We start from the raw sequence: 24,143 nt of genomic DNA on the forward strand, positions 1-24,143 counted from the left end.
CAACCCTGGGAGGGCCCTGCACTGAGCTCAGGTCTCCTTAACCTGGGGAGTGAGCAGGCCGCTTCTTTTCACCGGACAGGGTGGGGCTTCTCTGGCTGGACATAGGGCGTGGAAGGATCACGTTATTCCGGTCAGATCCTCCCACCCCATCTGGCGTCCCGGCTGGCCAGAGGGTGCAGTGTATAGCCCAGGACTGCTGCATGTTTTTGTGAGGGTAGCTCACATTAGCTACCCAAGAGAACATGCAAACTCCACACAGAAAGGCCCTTTCGCCAACCCAACCCAAGGTGTGGGTGCCGAAGGTGGGGGATGGGGGAACTTAACACGTACTTCAGCGCCCACAGCGACCCAGGCGGGAATTGAACCCCAATTGAACTCTTGTTGTGAGACGGCTGCACTACCAGCTGCGCCACCATGCCCCTGTGTCTCGGTGGGGCAGGTCTTAAAATGACAACTGAACACTTTAATACCTTTTCTGTGGTATATTTTACAGTTTCTGCTTGCTGTTCATTTGACAGTTTTGTTTGTGTTGTGAGTGTGCAAGGGGATTCAAATTCAACAAAATTTGGAAAATAATCTTGTCAACTGATTTTCTCAACGTCTCTCTTCAGAAGAGTAAACCCTATTAAGTTAGATGGAATACAATCCAGCCTTCTATATTCGGATGCCCGGGTGTTTTTCCTTCTCCTGTTATCATCTCACAGCCACGCTTCTAAATAATATTATGCTCAGCCTGTCGAAAACGGACTTAATGGAACCATTCATATTGAAATTTATTCCAGCGTTCACCTACCCTAACTAGGTCTTAAGACTTTCCTACGTCTCGTGGATTTAGTTGGTTAGTGGAGCAGGGAACGAGGAAATGAGGGTATTTGCATCACGTACATCACAAACTTTTCTCACTCACTGACAGGGTAAAGAGAGTCCTCTGGCTAAATATAACCACAGTGTCTCATGTGTTCTCTTTGACCTCAACAACTCCTTCAACCCCCCTAACAAGATTGAGAGAAACAAGCCGCTTAATAAAACCATAATGTCATCGAACGTGGGGACGTTGGTGCTATTATGCTTGGCCAAATTGCTCTTATTAACCCCATCCTGTGAGGATTGATCACTGTATAAGTGGAACTTTGCTCACACGGCGGCCTATGCACATACACAAGTGGGGCCCCGTGCAGATAAGAGCATCCATAGAGTAATAGTCACGAGGTTGGGTGATTAGTCTTGTCATTTAGGAAAAAAAAATTATGATTTCAGAATTTTGACCTTGTCTGGAGGCTTGATTATACACATGCCCGTAACGTGTTGGAGCAAATGATGATTGATATCAGTAATGGCGGCTGTCGCTCAGCGTTCTTGGTTCCCTTTTTGGATCCAGGTAACTAAACATACCACTACACTAGGGGTGGGCAAAAATATCGATATGGCAATATATCGCGATACTTTTCCAGCCGATTCAATATCGATATTAAAAATTTGAATATCGATTTTTTTTTTTTATTTATTTATTTTTTTTATCCCCGATTTTTTTCCCATTATATCACCCAGTGCTCCTACCTAAGTGACAGTCCTGGGCATTGCCACTCTCTACCAACCCTGGGAGGGCCCCGCACTGAGCTCAGGTTTTATTTCACGTTTTATTTCATTTTATAATTTATTTTTTAGATAACACAATTGCCTGTCCTTAAAAAATGAAAAATAATGGACAGAGGTTTATTTATTTATGGATTTATATCTATACTGACTGATCACTGTGCCTGTCCTTGGTTTTAGTACCCATCTTTCTTGTGTTTATTATCATTTGCCACATAATTAAAGCAACCTCATACTACATTTAATGTTAATTTCATATGATGTAAATAATATGAAAAACATATACAAATAAGTTGTAACTTTAGCTTGTATAGTTATAATAAAACATTGTTTTGACTCAGTTTGTCCCATGAATTGTCACTATAATCTGATGAACGTGCAACTCGGATTTTAAGATCCATCACTATCATCTGATGTACATATATACAACTGGGATTTTAAGATGTGTAATGCATTTTTAAATTTTTCGGTGAACTATGTAGAATATAATAATCGGGATATCGCATAATCGGGATATCGCAATGTGTATCGTATCGTGGCTCAAGTATCGTGATGCGTATCGTATCGTGAGGTCCTTCCCAATACCCACCCCTACACTACACACATATCTTTTACACAATTCAACTGAAAATTGTAAACTGAGCTGTCTCTCCATTCTCTGTCCGACTTTGCTCAGAAGAGTTTCTGCTTCAGCTTCCTTTCCCTTCATTTGTAGTTAATTTCAGTTGCTATGACAGTAATTGCCTTTTCATCTGCAGTGTGACAAAAATTGAAAGAAATCCCTGTTCTCCTTTGAGACAATTTTTTTTATTTCTTCCTTTCTCCTACTCAGTAACTGTTTTCAGCTGTGGGAGCACTATTGTTCATTTCTTTGATGTTTGTGAAATAAAAGCAACATGTTGAAAAATTATGACTGAAAAGAAGTGTTTATGTGCGTTAAGAATATTTGCTCGTGCCGCTCTTATCAGATCACTTCATCCCAATCAGACACAGATCACTGGGTACGCAGTTTTTCATTTTTCTTTTGTTTTCCCATCATATCTGAATGCCTAAATCTCCAGCAGGAGAGCAACGAGAACCTTGTTCCCTCGTCTCCATTCGCATGCGCCCCCACCACGCCTCTCCTTATTTCTGCAGAGCAGTCAGGTGGAAAAACATTTCATTTGCTAAACAAAGTGGAAGGCTGCCACAACACAGGGGCGTAATGGAGAGTGATGGGTGGCCCCCCCATACCAGGAATCATGGGACAAAGCATAATTACTCCTCCTGTCAGCATCGCAGCATCCATCACTTACTGCTGTCACCCGCTAAAGGCTGTGTGCCATGGCTCCGCCATGAAGAGTACGTTGTCATATTTCTGTGTGTTAGTGTGAGCTTATTGATGCTTCGTCGACGCACTTCTCAGTGTATATTTGCCAGTTAAGAGTGTGTGTTTATCTGCATGTAGCTGGCAAGCACAGCCACACAAGCACTCATCTTAATGCCAGTGATGATAAATATGTGCAACACACCAGCACGTGACTCTCAACTTCCTCCACTTTCTTTCAAGGAGTGCAACAGATTTTGACACGCGTATTACTTTACTTAAAGCGTGACCTTAAAACGTGCCTCAACAACAAGAATCCATTTTGTGGGTGTACTTTGCAAAGTGCCCCAGTTGAATAAATTTCACATGAGGATGTTTGTCTCCTCAACTTGGAGCTTTAAAAGCTCTCTTTTGTAAAGCATCAAGACACCACAAAATGAAAATAAAAAAGGAACCACAGCAGGAAAAATAATTCAGTAAAAAAAGAACAAAAAAACCCAAACAACCTAGTGTGTAGTAGTGCATTAATATTTATAAATTATAAAGAAGAAGCCACTTTAGCAGGGAGTACATGTAAAGGCCATGAACTGGGTGTTTTTTTTTGTTTGTTTTGTTTTTATTATTAATTTTAAATATATTCTAACAGTTGATTTATTTACAGACACATTTTATGATATATGATATATTATATATATATGAATATTAAACTTTGACTTGACTTTACAGCTTGGAAATGCCATGTTAGCACAGTTACCACAAGTTAAATATTTGAGCTAGGCTTACTGTAGTTTATGCATTTAGGCTAGCTTGCATTGCACTACTTTCCTCATTTTTGATGAGGCTACTGAATAAACATCCTAAATAAGTACGGCGGGGCTGAAATGAGGACTGATGTCCCTTGACCAGGTAATGTTTGGCTAAATCAGTGCTAGGGCCAATCTTGTTCAGTTTATACATGCAGCCCTTGGGAAGTATAATCCAGAATCACAACATACATTTTCATTGCTCCCCCTTTAAAACCAAACTTTAAACATTTCTGTTTAGTAAAGCCTATGGTTAGTGTTTAGTAAACCTTTAGTTAGTGTAAACTCTACTGTGTTAGGGTCAGCAGTCATAGCTGCAAGCTATAGAACAAGACTATAATATTTTGTCTCAAACATAGCTTTGTTGTAGATATGCTGCTATAGAGCTACGCTGCAGGGGGGGACCAACATGATCCATGCCCATCACCCCTCCTTCTCTCCTCTTCTTCTCTTTCCTTTCTCAGTTATTGATTATAAGTATCTCATAACCATCATTCTTTTCCATTGTTCTTGTAGTACCCCCCCCCCCCCCCCCCATCCTTTTCCCTTCTGTTCATGTTTGCAGGACAGCGCTTCAGGAGCTGCATGCTGACCTGCAGTCCCCCCCTCTGATCCTCCCACTGCCTGCTCCACCTGCCTGTATGTCTGGTAGATGTCTGCTGATATCCTGACCTGCACCTTCATTCTCTCTGTTTTTTCTGCTCTTTTCCTGCTCTGCCCAACTGGCCTTCAGCAGGAGGGTCCCCCCTTATGAGCCAGGTCTTGCTCAAGGTTTTTTCCCCTCCTAAAGGGCAGTTTTTCCTCGCCACTGTTTGGCTTAAGGTTTTTTCTTCCACTAGGGGAGTTTTTTTACCTGCCATTGTTTATGTTATGTTCACGTAATAATTGCTTAGGGCTCATGTTCTGAGTCACTGGAAAGCGCCTAGACACAACTTCTGTTGTAACAGACGCTATATAAATAAAATTGAATTGAATTGAATTTACCTGATAAGGTACATAAAAAATTCACCCCCTTACAGTTGTCTTGTGAAATCTAGCCATGGAGAGTAATATTGTTTTTAATACCAGGCTGTAAATATTTCTGCTGAAATTTAACACAAATTAGATTTTGACTTAGCATCAAGGAATCATTTGAGGAAATACATACTATGGCTCTTCTTGGATTGTGTCAATCTAGGAATCTAGACATAGGCCCTTGGTTGAATATAAATTTAGTTTACAAAAATTAAAGTAATTAAAGCTGCAAGCAGCGATGAACGGGCCCTCGCGCATGCAATTTTCACCAATAAAGGTCAAGGACTAAAAAACTAAGTCCGATGACACCACCCACGAGTCTTTATGTCAACCCATTCAAAAGTTATTGCAGAAAAAATAGGAACTATCACATATCGACCAATCAGAATAAGGGGCGGGGCTAATTTGCACCAATTAAGGTGAAGGAGTCAAAACTGAGTCCGATGACACCACCCACGACTGTATGTCATACCATTCAAAAGTTATGGCAGGAAATACAGTAGAATCTATCAAATATGGACCAATCAGATGAAGTGGGGGCACGCTTTCTGTCTATAGTCGCCACGGTAACGCTTTTGACTGAAAAAAGTAATACCCATCGTCGCAGGATCGAGACGCACATTTTGATGTATAACACACCTGGATGCACCAAAAACAGAATAACAGGAGCGCTGCTGGTGTCCCCACAACCACCGGTGCTCTTGCAATGGGTGCAACAGTGAACTCAAAAGAAAAAATGCAGGCACTCTGGTGGCTTGAAAAAAGTTAAAAAACCTTTATTTGGACTGGGTTACATTCTAAAAAACACCTGGATGCACGTCACGGTTCGGGCGAAGAAACAGCCAAAGAAATTGCATAAATTGCACCAAAATTACACGATTAATTCAAAATGGACGACTTCCTGTTCGGTTTCGGCCATGGCGCCAAGAGACTATTCTTTAAGTTGCGACATGATACAGGTGTGTACCGATTTTCGTGCATGTACGTCAAACCGTATTGTGGGGCTTGAGGCACGAAATTTTCTAGGGGGCGCTGTTGAGCCATTAGGCCACGCCCATTAATGCAAACCATTAACACTTTGCGTGCAAAATTTGGTGACTTTTGGGGAACGTTTAGGGGGGCAAAAAGGCCCTCATTTCGTCGGAAAAATAAAAATAAAAACGAGAAAAACGAGAAAAAAAATTTTCCTACAGATACAATAGTCAGTGCTCGGGCCCTAAAAATATATCCACAAGAAAAGATCGATATTCACAGAGTTGCAAGCCATGGTTAAATGGCTTCATCCAGTAGCCACCATAACCCTCGTAAACTGTTGAGGTAGTCAACATGGCATGTTGAAGTAAATGTAAGGATGATTACCAAAGAATCATGTACTGTACTGTCATTATCAAGTTTGGTAATGTTTGGGCTATTATTACATCACAGGATATTGGCCAAACTCTATCTTAAGACCACACTCACAACGTTTATTGGTAAACACCTCTTAAACAGGTTCTCCAATAAAAATATTTTTGATTGGCAGTCAAGTTCAGTTAAAACGTAAAGATTGGCTTGGAGGTGGACAGGTGGGGCATCAATGCATGTGCAGGCATACTCTGCATTACCAGTCACTCAAATCACTCAAATCGTCAACTGTGGTGAAGATATCTTGGTAGAGACATGAAGAGAGAGATTTAGGTACATAATCCTGAAACTAGTTCCCTCGCCTTTGATGGACTGGAAAACTCTCCAGGATGCACTCATCTTTTACCCATTGACAGGCTGGATATGCTCCAGCCCCCTGTGACCCTGAATATGATGCAGTGGGTATTGGAAATGGATGGATATGGATGTAGTTTCCTCTGCTGGATTGCTGGTCTCAGCTTTAAAAGATACAATAAGTTAAGCCAGGACATCTTGAGGGAGCACTTAAAAGCCCTTGCTAATTTGTGTCAAAAAAGAGTCAGCTGAGGTGGTTCGGGGCTCTGATAAGGATGTCTTTGAGTACCTTCCTTTAGAGATTCTATCAGGCCATATAAGGTTGGGAAAGGAGTCTGGAGTAGGCCTAAAACTCTCTAAAGAGACTGCAAATCTCATATAGCATAGACCTCTTAGACATCTCATAAGGGTAATTGGGACACTTTCCTTTGAAAAAAAGTGAATGCCCCGCTTTGCCACTTTCATTGAGACAGAGCTTTGGATAAGTGGAAGAAAATGATTGGACGGATGGATGGATGGATTCATGGATGGATGGATGGGTTATATATTTTTTTTTTTTGTTTGTTTGAAAGAGCCATGACTATTATGATTTGTACAGCCTATTAGTTTAACACTGCACCAACACTCAAGATGCTAGTTTGTAGCTCATTTTCTTCAAGATGGAGATCACACAGGTGAGAAGGTGAGAATGGGCCAAAGTCAAATTAGCCATTCATTGCTAACAGAGGAGCTGTACCTTCTGTCATCAGCTGTTCATAATTAATCAATAATATCTAGGGGGATTGCATTGGACAGCATTGCTATCGTTTTTGAGGTGTGATTGACTGCAGTGTTGTCATGCCCAACAATATTAGTATTAGTTAGGCTATATGAGGGTATAAATGAATAGGTATCCTGATTGGCTTATAATTGGTGGCTGGACAGCATTATGATCAAAATGGGGGTTCCATTTAGAATGGAAAACTCAATGCAACTTTGAACCCCATGTAAAGAATTAGAATCTGCTTCAACATGAAATGTCTAGTGTGAAATAGATGTTGGGATTAGAACAGCAAGACAAACAGGAGTTAATAGGTCAATTTGGTAAAAGGAGAATAGAAGATCACCTGGCAGTAGGACCGTAAAATGATCCATTTATCCATACCAATTGACAAAATAAATGATCAAATTTATATAGGAATATGAGGCAGGAACACAACGGTGTGTCTTTAGGAAGCAGTTTTTTTTCATCTCCAAAGACCTTAAAAACATATCGCTTTTTGACCCAAAAAATTTACCAAAAATCTGACATCTTTAATCACAACATATAAAAGTTGTAACACTGAATTAAGAACTGTTGAGCATGGCACTAATGATGTCATTGATCCAGAATCCATTGCACAGTTAAAGTAATGAGGGACTGTGTTGTACAATATGCAGTAAAATCAAAGTCTGAGAGGATTACTAAAGTATTCTGTTTTAAGATTGTATTTTTGTAGGACAGGGTAATTTTAGCAAATAAATATTTCTAAACAAGCTTAATGAAGATACCCTTGAAAAATGCTTGGATTTTCTTAAAACAGCTGGGCATTGTAGTTTTTAGCAAACATGACCCAAAAAGTAGACAAATCAGGTCTTTTCAATTTTCTCTGCAGTAAAAATAGTGTGCGTGTTGTGTGTGTGTGTGTGATAATGAGAGAGAGAGAGAGAGAGAGAGAGAGAGAGAGAGAGAAATCTACATAGCTAAGCTAAATTTCAGTGCTTCTTAATGGATTAAGGTTTTTTTTATTTATACAAACAGCTGTATGACGATGAAAAACCTCATCTTGTTTCTAATCTCTTTTTGCTCATGGCATATGTTCACTCCGGAGGTCTTATGATCAAATGCAATTAAAATAATTACATGCATTACAGGAAAATGTAAAAATAAGAATCACAAACTGTGTATTGAATTGAAAAATTCATTTAGCTGCAGGTTCAAGTACCAGCAGCTATCAGCTACCTTCTCAGACATGAAACACTTTTACAGTCTGCTGAACCTATATTACATCACACATCTGTTTGCACCCTTTTAAATGCATCATTTATGCCACTTATCAATAATTAAATAAGAGTACCTTTCCATAGCATATCAGTGATTTCAACAGCTCAAAGCAAAGGAAGGTTGTTTTTTTTTATAGCATCTTGAGCCAAAAATAGATGAAAGACTGCTCATGTATATTTTATTTCTGTCCAGCACTGAAGTCCCACACATGAACTGTTTTCCCTTTCATTAATTAAGCACAATCTTGTCACTGTTATATATACAAACGCCTGTACTCTTTAGTGTAATGTAGCTTTTTTAGACGATGCCTGTCATGCATTCTTGTTAGGTTATTTGTATTTCGTGTTTAATGAATATGACTGTTTTGCAAATACAACGATGAGTCTTCCCTTGCCATCCTGTCAACCCTTTTCACAATAAAATAGATTCAACCTAACAAGAGCTGCTACCAGTTGTGGGTATGTTACTGGCAGTTGCTAAAGTATAGGCTGCTGTAGTGCGTTTGTGTATCATCTCAAGCTTAAATATGATCATGGACCCTACTATCTACAACATGCCTCGTTGTGGAAGTGATTATGCATTTTTACAAACGTGTGGTTGCAAAATGTTGCTGTTCTTGCAGCAACAATCAGAATACAGCAAAACAGATGTGGCTGCATATTCCTTCTCATTATGATATGCAGATGACATTATATGGTTGGCTCATTGTTTCCATCACACTCACAGATTAAGGAAAATCTGTTAAGACTAGGACAGCTGCTGCATTGTGGTGCACAGCCTATTTTTTCCATCTTGCCTTTACTTTCCATATACTGCAAAGTGCTTTTACTATTCTACTTTGGCTTTTACATCCAATGTTGCTCCAGCCAAAGAAAAATAACAGCTTTTAGCAGCCAAAATTACATTATGTAGAAGGGCAATAATATAAACATTGCTCATTTTGTAATGTATTCTATTGGTTCTGCCTTTTTATTATGTATTAATTCAAAACCGACTTTTTATTGAGCACATCTTTTCAGGCTAAAAAAAACACGCACTGCAAGTAAAACACATAATGAGGGACTTGTGTAGACGAGAGGAAAACATCATGTTCCTAGACTGACTCCAGGCTTTTGTCAGAGTCAAGGTGGTTAGTTACTATTGGCTTTATGACTGTCTTCCATCTTTCAAAGCAATTTGAAGCTGCCATGAGAACAGAGCAATTATCCTCTCCTTTCTCCTGGCTGTTGAAATGAAGGATTGACTCATCTAGACTTTCTCAAGGGTTCCATGGATATCCGGGCTGCAGACACCTTTTCACCGATTGTCACCTTTCCCTCGGTAGCTTTAAATCTTTCAGCTCTCAGCTGCCTGCTGTTCATTGCTCGGACACCTGCAGAAGTGATCAGTAAAGGTCAAAGCTCCACTTACCTCAACAAGTTTGTGTTGGCAGTGTAATGGCCTGCACACCAGGAACACAAGTTATAAGACTATCCATTTTGTAGATATGGTTAGTAACATGCCTCTTAAAATCATATAAAAACATTTGCCACTCCTGGTCTTTTTTTTAACTTATACACTCTTATTCATTACCCAGATAGCGAAAGATGTTCAATCAATGTTGAATTATAGTTAGAGAGGTTGATTTTTGGTTAAGGTCAATGATTGCTGGTGGATCAATCATCTAATTCTAATGCCAACGTGTAATCAATGTTGAATCAACGTATTTTGTTTTTCATGGACCAGGCTTCAATAGGGATTCAATGTTTCGGCCTAACCATATTCCAACGCTGATTCACTGATATTTTGCTATCATGGTAAATTTTGCTTTAAGATCTCATCTCCCGATTAACAAATATAAAAACTCTGCATTGAAGAGATCTACCACCAAAAGGCAGTCTTTGCTGACAAATGATGCATTTAAGGTGAGATACAGTAGTTCAATATAGATAAGGCCTGTAAATAGATACAGATACAAGTCATGGAAATGTATTTTATGACCCACTTTCCAACCAACATGATTAGTTCCAGCCGTGTGTCAAACATATACAGTGAGTACGGAAAGTATTCAGACCCGTTTAAATTTGTCACTCTTTGTTTCTTTGCAGCCATTTGCTAAAATCCCAAAACGTTCATTTTATTTCTCATGAATGTACACTCAGCACAGCATCTTGACAGAAAAAAACAGAAACGTAGACATTTTTTCAAATGTATTAAAAAAGAAAAACTGAAATATCACATGGTCATAAGTATTTAGACCCTTTGTTGTTTGTTTTTGTATCTAGAATAAATAGAATTGTGCCCTTTTGAACTCTTGCAATGATTGGCAATGAGAGGCAGGGGCCTGTTTGTTGCCACAGCTGCTAACATTAACTTTGCTAATTTGATATCATATGTGCTCCCTGAGACCACACTGCCCATATGAGATGAGCGGGTCTCCTTGAATAAATTACATTACAATTACAATGTGCAACTGATTAGGACAAGACCTGGAATCATCTGGATGGATTAATTGAGCCAAAACAATGAATGTTTCACTGAGAATAGCTCAAAGACACACTGATAGTATATTATATGCTTATTTTGCATTACCATTGGAATATTTCAACGTTTTTGACATGATTGGTTGTAAAAAGAGCATCTCAGAGAGGCTCAGTCTTTCAGAAAAGGTCACTTGAGAAGTGCGTAAAAAGATCAACATGAGCCAATAACACAGTTTGGCTCATGTTAGTTGTGGCTGAAAGGTTTATTAGCAAAGTGAATTTATTTAGTTTCCAGTCTGCTTCCTGCACCTGCGTATCATTCCTATTTAGCTATGACATGATGTGCTTTGATGTGCTGGCATTTGGTCCTCCAGCAAAAAAGTATGAAGTAGAACACTTATTACCATACACGCTCCAATGACTCTTATTGCTCACCAGCAGCTAATAGCACAATATGCCATTTACTCTGATATATCAGGAAAAAGAAGAAAACAGATGCAAGATTGCGACTTCAAGCCACTGGACATTGGTCTCATCTGCTCGTATCTTTACCAAAGACAAAAACTGTTCAATAACACATTGAATTTACAGCCAAATATATAGCATTTTTAATAATTTCTTTTTTTTTTATTCATAGATACCTAATTCTAGATAGAGCGATCTCGGGACTGGTACCCGCCTCTTACGCTGCTCGTTCACGCTGCTCTTTCACGCTGCTCGTGTTGTGGTTGTTGTCTGCTGCCTGGTGCAAACCTGTGTGGGACGCCATGGCTGTCTGTTTTTTGGGGGTAAAAAACGACGATCTGTATTGCATTCCGGATTTGATCTCGCCCCCGGCTCGAGTCGCACGTAGTAGACTTCTTGCTGGTGATACCGAGGGAAGTTTCTACTTTTCTTGCTGTGCTGCTGGCTCGGAGAGCTCTGTGCATACTCGCCGGGCTAGCTGCTCCTCTTCTTGCGAGCGACTGACTTCACTGAGGTAAGAAACAAATTAGCTTTTATGTGGTCGGTTTAGCGGGTTGACGGTTGTAAGCTGAGGCGTTCTCTGGTAGCTTTACTTGCTGATCGTTGTCCCATAACTGACTGTCGGACTAACCCTTGGTGAGGCCCGGGTGCGCTGCAACTGCTTGCTGGCTTGTATGTGTGTTGTCAGCATTTGAAACTGCCCGCCTGTTATGCTCTGAGACATGCCATCTCAAATGGACTTTTAACCAGTTTTTTGCTACTTTTTTAAACTATACTTTTAGATTGTCGCTGCTTTTAACTGTTTCTTTTAACCAAACAAAGGATTTTGGACATCAGATCCCTGGTTTTAAAGTTATCATTAAAACAACGTCAGAGGGCTGAGACTGTAGCCTACATCATGGCTGTATGTGAGGACTGTCGAACATGCAAAACAAGCTACTTACAACTGAAAGATGACATCCACCATCTAAGAGCTGAAATCCGGGAAAAGGACAAGCTGATTGAAAGCTTCATGTCGGTCGCCTTTGCTCAGTCAAAGCAGATATCATATATCGAGGCGTCGGCTCTCGCTGCCTCGGTGGCCCTGTCATCCTCCTCCCAGATGTCACATGCCCTGATGTTGGACTCTGCTGCCACTCCCTCTTGGCTGGTACAAGTCAATCCTGGTGCCGGTCCCGAAGCAAGGGCTTGGCCATCGGATGTGGTGAGTGACCAGTCTCCTGAATGTGGCCCGGAGGTGATGTCGATGGGTGACACCGCTGCTGCACCAGAGACTGCGGGCTTGGAAGCGTCGTCACCGCCGGCGGCTGCCCTGGCCCTGCCGGAGGACGCATGGATCAGAACCGGAGCCAGACCGAAAGTCCCAGTCCTCTCCTCCACGCCAAACCGGTCTGTAGACCTCCCGCTCTGGACTGATTTTGTTTGTGACGGAAAGAGTGTCTTGGGTGCGGCTGGATCACAATGTCGCCTGGAGCTCTCAAACCACTATGGGACCCTGCTCGCGGAGGCTACCACTTCACCGCCTGCTGCTGCTACTGTCTCCCCTCCACCTGTCGCTGGTGCGGATCGGACGGCTGCCCGATCCACCGCGGGACAGCAGAACAAACAACTGGGGAAATTCTCTGCTTACCGCCGCAGGTTGCTGAAGGAGGCTGTGAACAGGCGCTCCGGCGGTCTTACCCGCCTGCAGCCAGCAGAGGAGCAGCCTCCAGACCGCGTCCTGTCGTCACAGCCCTCACCTGGCACCCCTCCACCCAGTGCTGGTGCCGAGCGGATGAACCACAGTACCGAGACAGCCCTCGTGAAGATTGTTAATGATCTCAGTTGTAACATGGACTCAATGAAACTATCAGTCTTGGTGCTACTAGATCTTAGCGCGGCCTTCGATACAGTAGACCACCACATCTTGTTAAATAGACTGAAAAACCTGGTGGGCCTCTCTGGTACTGTTCTTAACTGGTTTTATTCCTACCTCACAGATTGTCGCTTTCTTGTAAGTCTGGATACATGTTCCTCAAGAACCCATGAAAGTAAGTGTAGGGTGCCCCTAGGTTCAATTTTAGGTCCAATACTTTTAAATCTCTATATGCTTCCACTTGGGGACATCATCAGGAGACACGGCATCAGCTTCCACAGCTACGCTGATGACACACAGCTGTACATTGCCATGTCTCCTGATGACACAAGGCCTATTGATTCACTTTTATATTGTATCTTAGACATCAAGTCATGGATGGCAGAGAACTTCTTACAGCTCAACCAGGACAGGTTTTAGTTATTGGTCCTGAAGGCAAGAGAGAGAAACTTTTACCAAAATTGAATGATTTGAAAGCCTCACAGTGCGTGAGAAACCTGGGCGTCCTTTTCGATTCTGAGCTTAATTCTATTCCACACATCAGAACCACCACAAAGTTTGGTTTTTACCATCTTAAGAATATAGCCGGAGTCCGCCCGTTTCTCTCTCTGGCCAGCAAAGAGGTGCTAATGCATGCTTTTATTTCTAGCAGGTTAGATTACTGTAACACCCTGCTTTCTGGTCTTCCGAAAGAGAGTATCTCACAGCTCCAACTGCTCCAGAATTCAACAGCACGCGTGCTGACGGAGACCAGAAGGCGGGCTCACATTACACCAGTTTTAGAATCGCTGCATTGGCTCCCTGTACGCTTCAAGATCGATTTTTAAGGTTCTTTTACTTGTTTAAGTGTCTTAACGACCGTGGCCCTTCTTATCTCTCAGACCTGCTCTGCCCTCGTGCACCCTGAGATCCTCCGGTACTGGTCTTTTATCTGTTCCCAAAGTTAGAACCAAAACCTTTGGCGAAGCCTTGTTCCACTTTTACGGCCCACGCCTGTGGAACAGCCTGCCGGAAGGCCTCAGGGCCGCAGAGTCTGTCGATGCCTTTAAAGGCCGGCTCAAGACTCACCTTTTTAAATTAGCTTTTAACTGAGTCTCCTTGTACTTGCTGTTGGGCCACCGTCCTGTGATTATGAACTTTAATGAACTTATGTGATGATGAACTCATGTGAAATGTGATTATGTAAACTTCAGGCTTTGACCAGCTCAAGGCCCGATTTCAGCCTCCAACTTAAACCAAACTAACTTTTGCAGCGCTGCACGAGTGACCAACAAGGTTCCAAGCCCCAGAAAGCCGAACCAGGGACCCTGCATTGCCTCGACGTGAACGCCTTCGGACCGACCTGAAGCAGAAGGAGGCCAAGCTGCTGTGCCCATGCTGCTGCAGTATGGATAACAGGAGGGAGTGAGAGCCGCTCTTATCAGGATCCCCTGCTGAGCGTAACCGCCTTTGTTCAACAAAGAACCGGCTGGCCAGACCAAACCACCCTTTTCTTCATTTACAAGATCCACGTAAGGGCTGTTGTGTCTGGGCAGAAAAACTTAGTAACACATTTTAAAAGTTAGTTTTACGTTGTGAGCTGGATCGCTGAACCCGTCATAACTGTGTTGTTAGTTTAAGTGTGTCTATTTACTTGACTGTCTTCTCCTCTCCTACCAACTCACATGCACACACTCTGGCCTCGGTCATAAAACCCCCGAGCCACTTTGAGTCACGTGACACACACACACACACACACACACACACACACACACACACACACACACACACACACACACACACACACACACACACACACACACACACACACAATTCACTGACACCCACACACACATGTAATCTGAAGTGTGGTGTCATGTTTAGTGTTGTTTTCGTGTAGTTTAGCCATCAGATTTTAACCGAAGTGTTGCTTTACCATCTTCTTGACACTTGTGTAAATAAATTCAGATTAATTTGAATGAGAGAAGTTGTTGCTTATTTTACACATTTTTCACAACTGCTGGTTGACAGAAGGCCTTTCCTCGGACTTTCCTCCCTTCACTATTATTCTGAAGAATAATCTACCTTGAGACTGATTTTCGCTGTTTAGTTATCATTTTCCTGATAACATCAGGTGGTGCCCCGTTTTGATTAAGTCATTTTGATAATACAATTTGATAAATAACCTATTTTATTAATTATTAAGGACTGTCTTTCGACAGTCATGGTGGGGGCCCTCTCTGGCTGGGTCGGGGTGGTCTCTGCGGCGGCGTCCCCTGTAGTCGTGGGCTTGGACGGCTCTCCGTGTGGATGGCTCCCATAGGATGGTGTTTCCTCACCTGGTCTATTAGTGCTCAGCCATACTCCATTTCTATCACAAGGGTGGGGGTGAGGGTTGCCAAGGGTGTATGCATCTGTATATTATGCTGTGTACGTGTGTGTGTGTGTGTGTGTGTTGTATGAATGAGGGTACGGAAAGTGGGGGGGGGGGGGGGGGGGGGGCGGTTAAGGGGGATTGTTTCTTTTCACTTATTAATGTAAAGCACTTTGTGTTGCACTTTACCTGCATGAAAAGTGCTATATAAATAAATAAAGTTAAGTTAAGAGGCCTACCTGGTTTATATTCAACTTAGGGATCAGAATGTGGTGTGTAGAGCGAGGGGAGACCAAGGAGCAGAAGAGGCTTGAATCAAGATTTATTTCCAATAAGGAAACAGTCCAAAAGGAAGGAAGCCCAACAAGTACACAAGGTGCACAAAAACACTAAAACTGTCCAGAGTGCAGGGCTGTGGGGGCATGGGAGGGACTGGGAAAGAATGGAGAAAAAATAACAACTTAACAGAAGATTAACTCGAAATCAGTTATCAAAACGTTACTAGGGTGAACGTGAGCCAACTGGTACCACCTGTTACTGCAGTAGGTCTCTGAAAATAATCAGCAGGCTTCAACTAGGCATGTTAATTAGCAGAGTGGGAGCAGGTGAGTCCAATCACTCCTCGACGCAGCTGGGAAAGTAGCCTCCAGGAACATGAGAGATTAGCCACCAAAACAAACACCACACAGAAATGTACTGGGGCCCTGTATTCTTGATCTATTTGAAAACTAACAGCAACAACGTAAAGTGTATTTTGTTGGTAACTAGTAGCTAGTGTAAAAATAAGACTGATAACAGGAGAACAGGACTTATGTGCTCAGTTATTCTGGTCGCCGTTAAGCTGGATCTATGGTTCTGCGTAGAAACTAGCGATGCAGCCTACAGGACCAACGTCATAGTTGACGTTCGTGTTTGCTTACTACAGCAATTTTTATTGACATTGTAGTAATTTGTAGAAGAAGTATGAAGGCAATATAAAGCTTCCAAGGAGAACAATATCTTATTTTGTGATCCATCGGTAGACATATGTCGTTGGTTCAGCGTAGGAGCAGAAACCATGTTTAGAACTACCGCAACAGCATTACGAATGAACTAAATCTGTCTGAGTCTTTTTGACGTGATCATTACAGTAATCAAGTCTGCTGGAAATAAAGCTATTGGATTTATGGTTCTTTACATCTGTTTGAGATTTTAAAAAGCTGATTTATTTACTGTCTTGATCTGGTTGCTGAATCAGTTAAAACAACCAAGATTTCGAACTGGATTTTGTCTCGATTGCTTTGGAATCAAGGAGAGCAGTTGTGGAGTACTATATACTGTAAGTAATAGCAGAGCTAGCTTTCCTCCCCATCTTCTCCTCCAACCAGCTTCTTATTACGTAGCACTTGCTGTTCTTCTGAGGTAAGTGCTACAAAGGTTTAATCACCAACTTTCGAAATATCAAATGTCTCTTTTAAGACTATTCCATTATTTTCATTATAATGAAGACTAATCATAAGGGGGATTCATTTTGTTTCCTCATCAGGCAACACATAATTCTCCACAATGACAAAGAAAAACAAATTTTGGGGTTGTTTTACCCATATACTTAGCAGTCAAACTTCTTCTAATAACACTGAGCAAAGCTTGAGTCCATCACTTTGAGATGCCAATACTTAAATTTATGGTAGTACAGTGTCTTTTATCAACAGCAACGTTTTTCAATTTGGTGACAGGATACTTTGTTTTCATGTTTAGTTTGAGTGCTTTGCCCTCCAGTGTTTTCTGTATACTCCTGAAATATCTGACCTTAGTTTCCTTATTGTCTCCTCCAAGATTACTGTGTAAGTACCCTGTTAAACATCCCAACCAACATACAGCTCGATATGGCATTAGTGCATCCTTCACATTGTGCAGTTTTACGTCATGGGTCCCCTTCCAGTCAATTACAGGTTAAGTGGCTTCAATGGTTCATGCTTTTACAGAATACAAACTCACTTACTCACTCATATTTTTTTATTTCTTTCTATTTATCTTCCTAATTATATTGTTTGATATTTAACTTTTGACCTGAGTGTGTCAGACTGACTTTATATGTATGGCCACTTCATTAGACACACCTGCCCAATTGCTTTTTTCCATCCATCACATTCCTCCGTCCGTCCATCCATCCATCTTCTATACCTGCAAGAATGGTCCTAAAAAGAGGAATTATGTTATGAGTAACAGTTCATAGACAAAAATGCCCTGTTGTGTTTCAGAGGTCAGAGGAGAATTTGCAGACTGGTTCAAGAGGACAGAAGGGTACTGGTAACTTAATGAACCACTCAACAAAACCAAGGGATGCAGAACACCATCTCTGAGAGGAAAAGTATGTCAAACCTTGAAACATGAGGACCACAATAACAGAAGACCCTACCAGATACCACCCCTTTCAAATAAGAACAGGAAACTGAGGCTACAACTCTAATGTTGTCAATAAAATTGGATGACCGAGGACTGGATGAAATGTTGCCTGGTGTAATGAGTCTTGATCTACGTTGCGATACTCAGATGGTAGGGTCAGAAGTAGCAGAAACAACATTAAAGCATAGATCCATGTCTTATATCAACAATTTAGGCTGGTGGTGTTGTGAGATTAAGATTACTTTAATGATCCTCATGGCGGAAATTACGCTCTCACGTCTGCTCAAGAAGACAAAGCTAAACTTGAAGGAATAACCACATAGGGGGAAAAGGCAAGGTAAGGCAAGTTTATTTATATAGCACAATTCAACAACAAGGTGATCACAAAAGTGGAAAGTTTAAATATTAGGCCCAAACATTACCCACATCCAGGGTTTTCTTTGGCCAATATTTTTGAACTGACTAAGGCCACGTTTACACGTAGCCGGGTATTTACAAAAACGGATATTTTTCCCTCTACGTTTTCAAAAATATCCTTGTTTACACGGACCCGCATGAAAACGCTGTTAACGTCATGCCAGCCAATCAGAATCCTGGAAAAAACATCAACAAATGACACATAATTCAGGCTTTACTTCCAAGATGAACGAGAGTCTTTCGTTTGGAGTGACAGAGAAGTGGAGTTACTTTTAAGTGTGACTTTAGAATATAAAACAGGTAAAATACAAGAAAATATTGACGGTGGCCAAACTAATTGTAAACACAGGTCGCACACTTGACACTGGTGACGTTTTTGTTGCATAATGTGACGTTCTGAAGCCTAAATCTCCGTTTTCCTCCGTTTAGACATAAATGTGAAAACTGAGTTTTTGAAAATCTCCACTTTGGCCGGAGTTTTTAGAAATGATCGTTTTTGGGGGCTTTGAGCTCCGTTTTCGTGTAAACGAACGGCCAAAACGCATGAAAACGCCTCCGTTTTTGCTCCGTTTAAACGGGGCCTAACAGGGTGAGACCTGTATGAACTCAAATATCCTCAAGACATGGTCTAAATTTTAATTTAATTTAGGAGTCATCACTGGGCTTGGCATATCTTAATGTACCAATATCAAAGTGGACTTCTAACTTTAACAACACAACAAAAGTCTCAAACGTTGCTCAGTTAAGGTTCAAATATGATGTCATTTGGTACTGGCATTAGTAAATGGACCATAAATAAAAAACACAAAGAGTGATCATCATATAGGCCATTTTGCACCAATTTGAATATATGTATACCTAGACATTTTTAGTCTGCCCTGTGGTGTGCCCCAGGCACACAAAGTTTGGAAAACACTGCTCAAATTAAGACTTAATAACAATGTGCCTTTCCCTTCAGGCTATCTGCTCTGAAACATTGTTGGTGTGAAGAATACATGAGTACCCCCTTTAGCGTTCCAAACATAGGTAGGTTTTTTTTTGCTCTTTATTGACACTTAAAGGATTCAGATATTCTAAAAGCTAAATTTAACTGACAGTTTGGTCGATATTAATAGGACAGCTTTAAATCCCTTAAGAACAGTTGTCATCACCTTTTCAAATCATCTGTGCTTCCAACTGAGCACCGAAGTCATAAATCATTCCATAGTGTTGCAAGTCTGAATGCCTGTAATTCATTCATTCAGCAGTTTTGCATAATAAAGGATTTGCATGCAAATGAGCACCCAAATTCATGAGCCACGAAGCAAGACTGTCCTCAGCAACACTACACTGAAAGAGGACGGTGCCTTTAAACAGCAAAAGAAGCAGCAGCAGTTTTTATCTTACTGTAAGTATTAAAAAAAATCATGACGTTGCATAAATCCCATGCCTGGTTGTTCCTTCTTTAAGATGGAGTTGAGCATCAAAATAAAGCCACAGTGATTCCTGCAGGGACTTAACAACGGGTTCAGTGGGAATGGTACGGACCAAACATAATGCAGTTATAAAGCTTTGCCTTTCTTTAAACTGTTTAATGTATCAAAACATGCTGAGCAAAAGATTATCTGATCATGAGCTCTTATAACATGCTCCAGCTGTGTCTGAATGGGGGGACAAGCAGAAAATCCTTAACCTCATTAGACACAGAGGATTCAACAGTGCCGTCCAAAATTGCTCAATCAGAGCAAAGAGAGGCTTGCATTGCCCTCTTTTCGCACTGCAAGTGTTATGAATTCTGGGAAGAAGGACCTTTGTAATTTCTTGTTTGTTAGTTGCAAATTCTGAGACAATTTCCAGCCTTGATGTTCAATCAAATGTGCCATTCTTTAGAAAAATCGTGTGGCCCGTAATACATGTGCAAAATCTTCAATATGCAAAATGTTACTCCTCAATCAGTCTCTTTGGGCAGAAAGGTTGGAGGCAGCAACGCAAGCAAGCAGAGGTCTCAGTCTCTTTATGCTTCCTCTTTAACAAGTGTTTCATAGTCCTTCAGATCTTGTACCAGCCAAACAGAGGAGTACATCAATTGTTCTGCTGAATTTCCATCCGTCTTTTGTGGATGATTTCCCCTGTGGTCTTTCTCGTTCTCTCTTCAGGAACAAGAGGGGTGGGTGGTTTTCTCGACATCCTCTGTCTGCTCCGTCTCTTCATCTGGAAAGAGTCTTTCCTAAGTGTGATTGAGCACTGAGTTAAGTGGTCGACGGCAGAGAGGCTTCTTGGCTCCTTTGCCTGATGAGGTGAGGTAGGACACAGATGCCAATTTCTGCACAGGCAAGCAGATGTGCTTCGCATCAGGGATGCTTTCCTTTCAATTAGTCCCAGCAATCAATGCAGTCTGTGTTGGGTAATCTGCCGCACTGTCATTCCAGTAGGGGAAAAAACCTCAAGAAGAAACACAAAAGGAGAAAGCCTGGGAATGGGAGAAAAATAACTCAGAGGATCATGAAGCATGCAAAACTATGGGAAAAACTGCTCTGAATCAAATTGAAATGCTTTTGCATTGACTGATCCCTTCAGGCACAATTTAGAATACTGCATTGTTCTCAAAGTTATTTCACACCCATATGTCACCGCTGGAAGGCCAAAACAAATGCTGAGAATTGTGAGAATGAAAAGGCCAAAAAGAATGCTTAAAACATGTAATGTGCTAACCTGTCATTATAAATCCATTCAGCTAAATTATAGATTTGATTAATGAAACGTTTAAAAAAGGGGGATTTTTTGACATTTATCAAAAGCTGAAACAATTTCCTAAAAGTTATCAAGTACATCTTTTAGACATGTTTTGATCATAAATACTGTATGCTCTCAAGCAAAACAAAAGGTTATTTCTTTTTATGTGTGTCCTTTGAGTTACTCAGGAATCTTTCATTTACTAATGCTCGGTTTATTACTAATTTCCATGTGCTGCTATGATGTTACCCAGGACAGAGTTTACACACAAACATCTACAGTGGTATTTGTCATTTCTCACTATCAAGTACTCCAAGCTTGGGCTTATGTACTTAGTGGTTCACACTTTCCAAGTTCAGTTCAGGAGAATGTACTTCAGAGAATGGGAAGATGCATTACGATTTTTTATGCTGTTGACACAATAGCATACTCATTAAAGTCATAACTGTGGACTGAATAATTACTGGACAAACCATACACATTGTACAGTTTTTTGAGTGGTTTTGAAGCCTTTTTCGAATCAATTCAATTACATTTTATTTATATAGCGTCTATTACAACAGAAGTTGTCCCAAGAAACCTTAAGCAGGACCCGGCTTATAAGGGGGGACCCACCTGCCGGAGGCCAGCTGGGCAGAGCAGGAAAAGAGAAAACAGACAGAGAGAATGAAGAACAGAGAAAGGAAAGACACAGACACACAATGGCTAGCTAGTGCACTGCAGAGATAACTATACAAGCAGATGTAGACAGCAGACACTGAGGTGGTCAGAGGGGGGGGGACAAACTATTCTTTCTTGTTCTATAGCTGCAGCTATGACTACTGGCCCTAACACACTGGAGTGTACACTAAGGCCCAATCTCAATACTCCCCCTACTTTTCTCCACTCGCACTTCTTTTCTTCCCTACCCCCTAAAAAAGAAGGGGGAGATTTTAGGGCACTTGAAATCTAGGGACTTGGCCCAGGTACCTGTCCCATTTCTCCTACTCCCCCTCGTTTTCATCCCTGACCTGATCAGGAAGCAGAGAGCCAAAAGCTGTTTTAATTTCAGCTGTAGCGCTGTTAATATGGCAATTTATTAAGTTTTAATATTTTTTCAGGTATAAAGGTAACCTTAAGATCCACAACCTGGGCTCAGTTTATCCAAATAACGCCTGTTAAGAAATTTGACCCGATGTTTTCGGAGATGAGAAGAGCCGCCGCCCCCGGGGAGCAGCAGCAGCTCACAGCCCGAGAAGAGACGTGTCCGCCGGGTCAAGCTGCTGCGTCGCCCCGGGAGAGAACTCTCCCGGGACGCAGCTCTGTTGAGAATTATGCTGGCTGAAATAAATCATTTAGGAAGATGTTGGTTTAATAGATGAAATCTAACAGTTGTAGCTATGCCTGTTAAGAAATTTGTTCCGAAATTTAGAGATTTCTGTCTGCCGGCTCCGGAGTTTGGGTCCGCGTTAAATCGACGCAGAGCCTACGGCGTAGGGTGCGGCGTACGGCGCGCTCGCCGCGTACATCGACGCAGACCTTACGGCGTAGGTTACGTAGGCTGTGTTGGTGTAACGCAGAACCATAAATCCCTTTATTGTGTTAAGTCTCCTCCTTAACCTGAGGAGTGAGTAGGCCGCTTCTTTTCACCAGACAGGGTTGGGCTTCTCTGGCTGGTAGCTCACATTAGCTACCAAGGGAACACGGGGAGAACATGCAAACTCCACACAGAAAGGCCATTTCGCCAACCCCACCCAGGGTGTGGACGCTGAAGTCATGGGGGAACTAACACACACTTCAGCGCCCACAGCGTACCCGGCGGGAATCGAACCCAGGAGTGAGACGGCTGCACTACCAGCTGCGCCACCGCGCCCCGTGACAGAAACGTTTTAAAAGGTGGAGGTGGTGTCGGCCTCCTTAACCCAGATTGGAAGTTGGCTCCAATCTTGAAACTTGAAACTATTCAGCAAATTACTTGGACATCCTGCTAATAACACATTACAGTAATCTAGTCTAGAAGATACAAATGGCAAATGGCAAATGGCTTACACTTATATAGCGCTTTCCAGCTGTATTCCTTCAGCTCCAAAGCGCTTTACACTGCAAACATTCACCCACACACGCACACATTCACACACCGGTTGTCGGCGGAGCTGCCATAGACAACGGCGCTGGCCTGACAACCGGGAGCAACCGGGGGATTCAGTGTCTTGCCCAAGGACACTTTGGTGGACACAGGCGGAACTAGGGTTCGAACCACTGACCTTCAGGTTCATGGGCGAACGCTCTACCAACTGAGCCACCTTCCCCCAAATACGTGAATCTTTTTTGGGGAAAGTTTTTCCCCATTACTCTGCGAGAGGTTTATGCTAACCTTTGCGACACTACAGAGATGGAAAAATGCTATTTTAAAAACCTGATCAATATACGGTATAAACGACAAATCCTGATCAAAAACAACACCAAGACTTCTCACAGTTGTACTGGAAGCCATCACAACACCATCTAATCCCTTCCTAAGATGCTTTGGACCAAAAATAATAACCTCTGTTTTATCTGCATTTAGAAGCAAAACATTTCTGGACATCCAGTCCTTGATGTCCCTAGGCCTAGGACATGCCTGAAGTTTAACCAACGGTTCTGTTTCATCCGGCTTCATAGACAAATAGAGCTTTGTATCATCAGCATAGCAATGGAAATGTACGCCGTGATTCTGGATTATACTTCCCATGGGCTGCATGTATAAACTGAACAAGATTGGCCCTAGCACTGAACCCTGCGGAACACCATAGGAGACCCTCGACTGTTCTGAAGAAAACTCATGTACATGAATATGATTTAAACCAACGTAGAGCTATCCCTTTAATCCCAAAAACATGCTCTAACCCAGTGTTTCTCAATCCTGGTCCTCGTGGGCCCCTGTCCTGCATGACTTAGATGCTACCCTGCTTCAGGGCACCGTGATACAAGTACCTGTGTCATCAACAGAGCTGTGCAGACCTTGGTGACAAGCTAATGAGGACCATTAATTAGAATCAGGTGTGTTGGTGCAGGGAAACATGTAAAACATGCAGGACA

The sequence above is a fragment of the Cololabis saira genome, chromosome 24, assembly GCF_033807715.1.
Source record: "Cololabis saira isolate AMF1-May2022 chromosome 24, fColSai1.1, whole genome shotgun sequence".
In the NCBI taxonomy this organism is placed as follows: domain Eukaryota; kingdom Metazoa; phylum Chordata; class Actinopteri; order Beloniformes; family Belonidae; genus Cololabis; species Cololabis saira.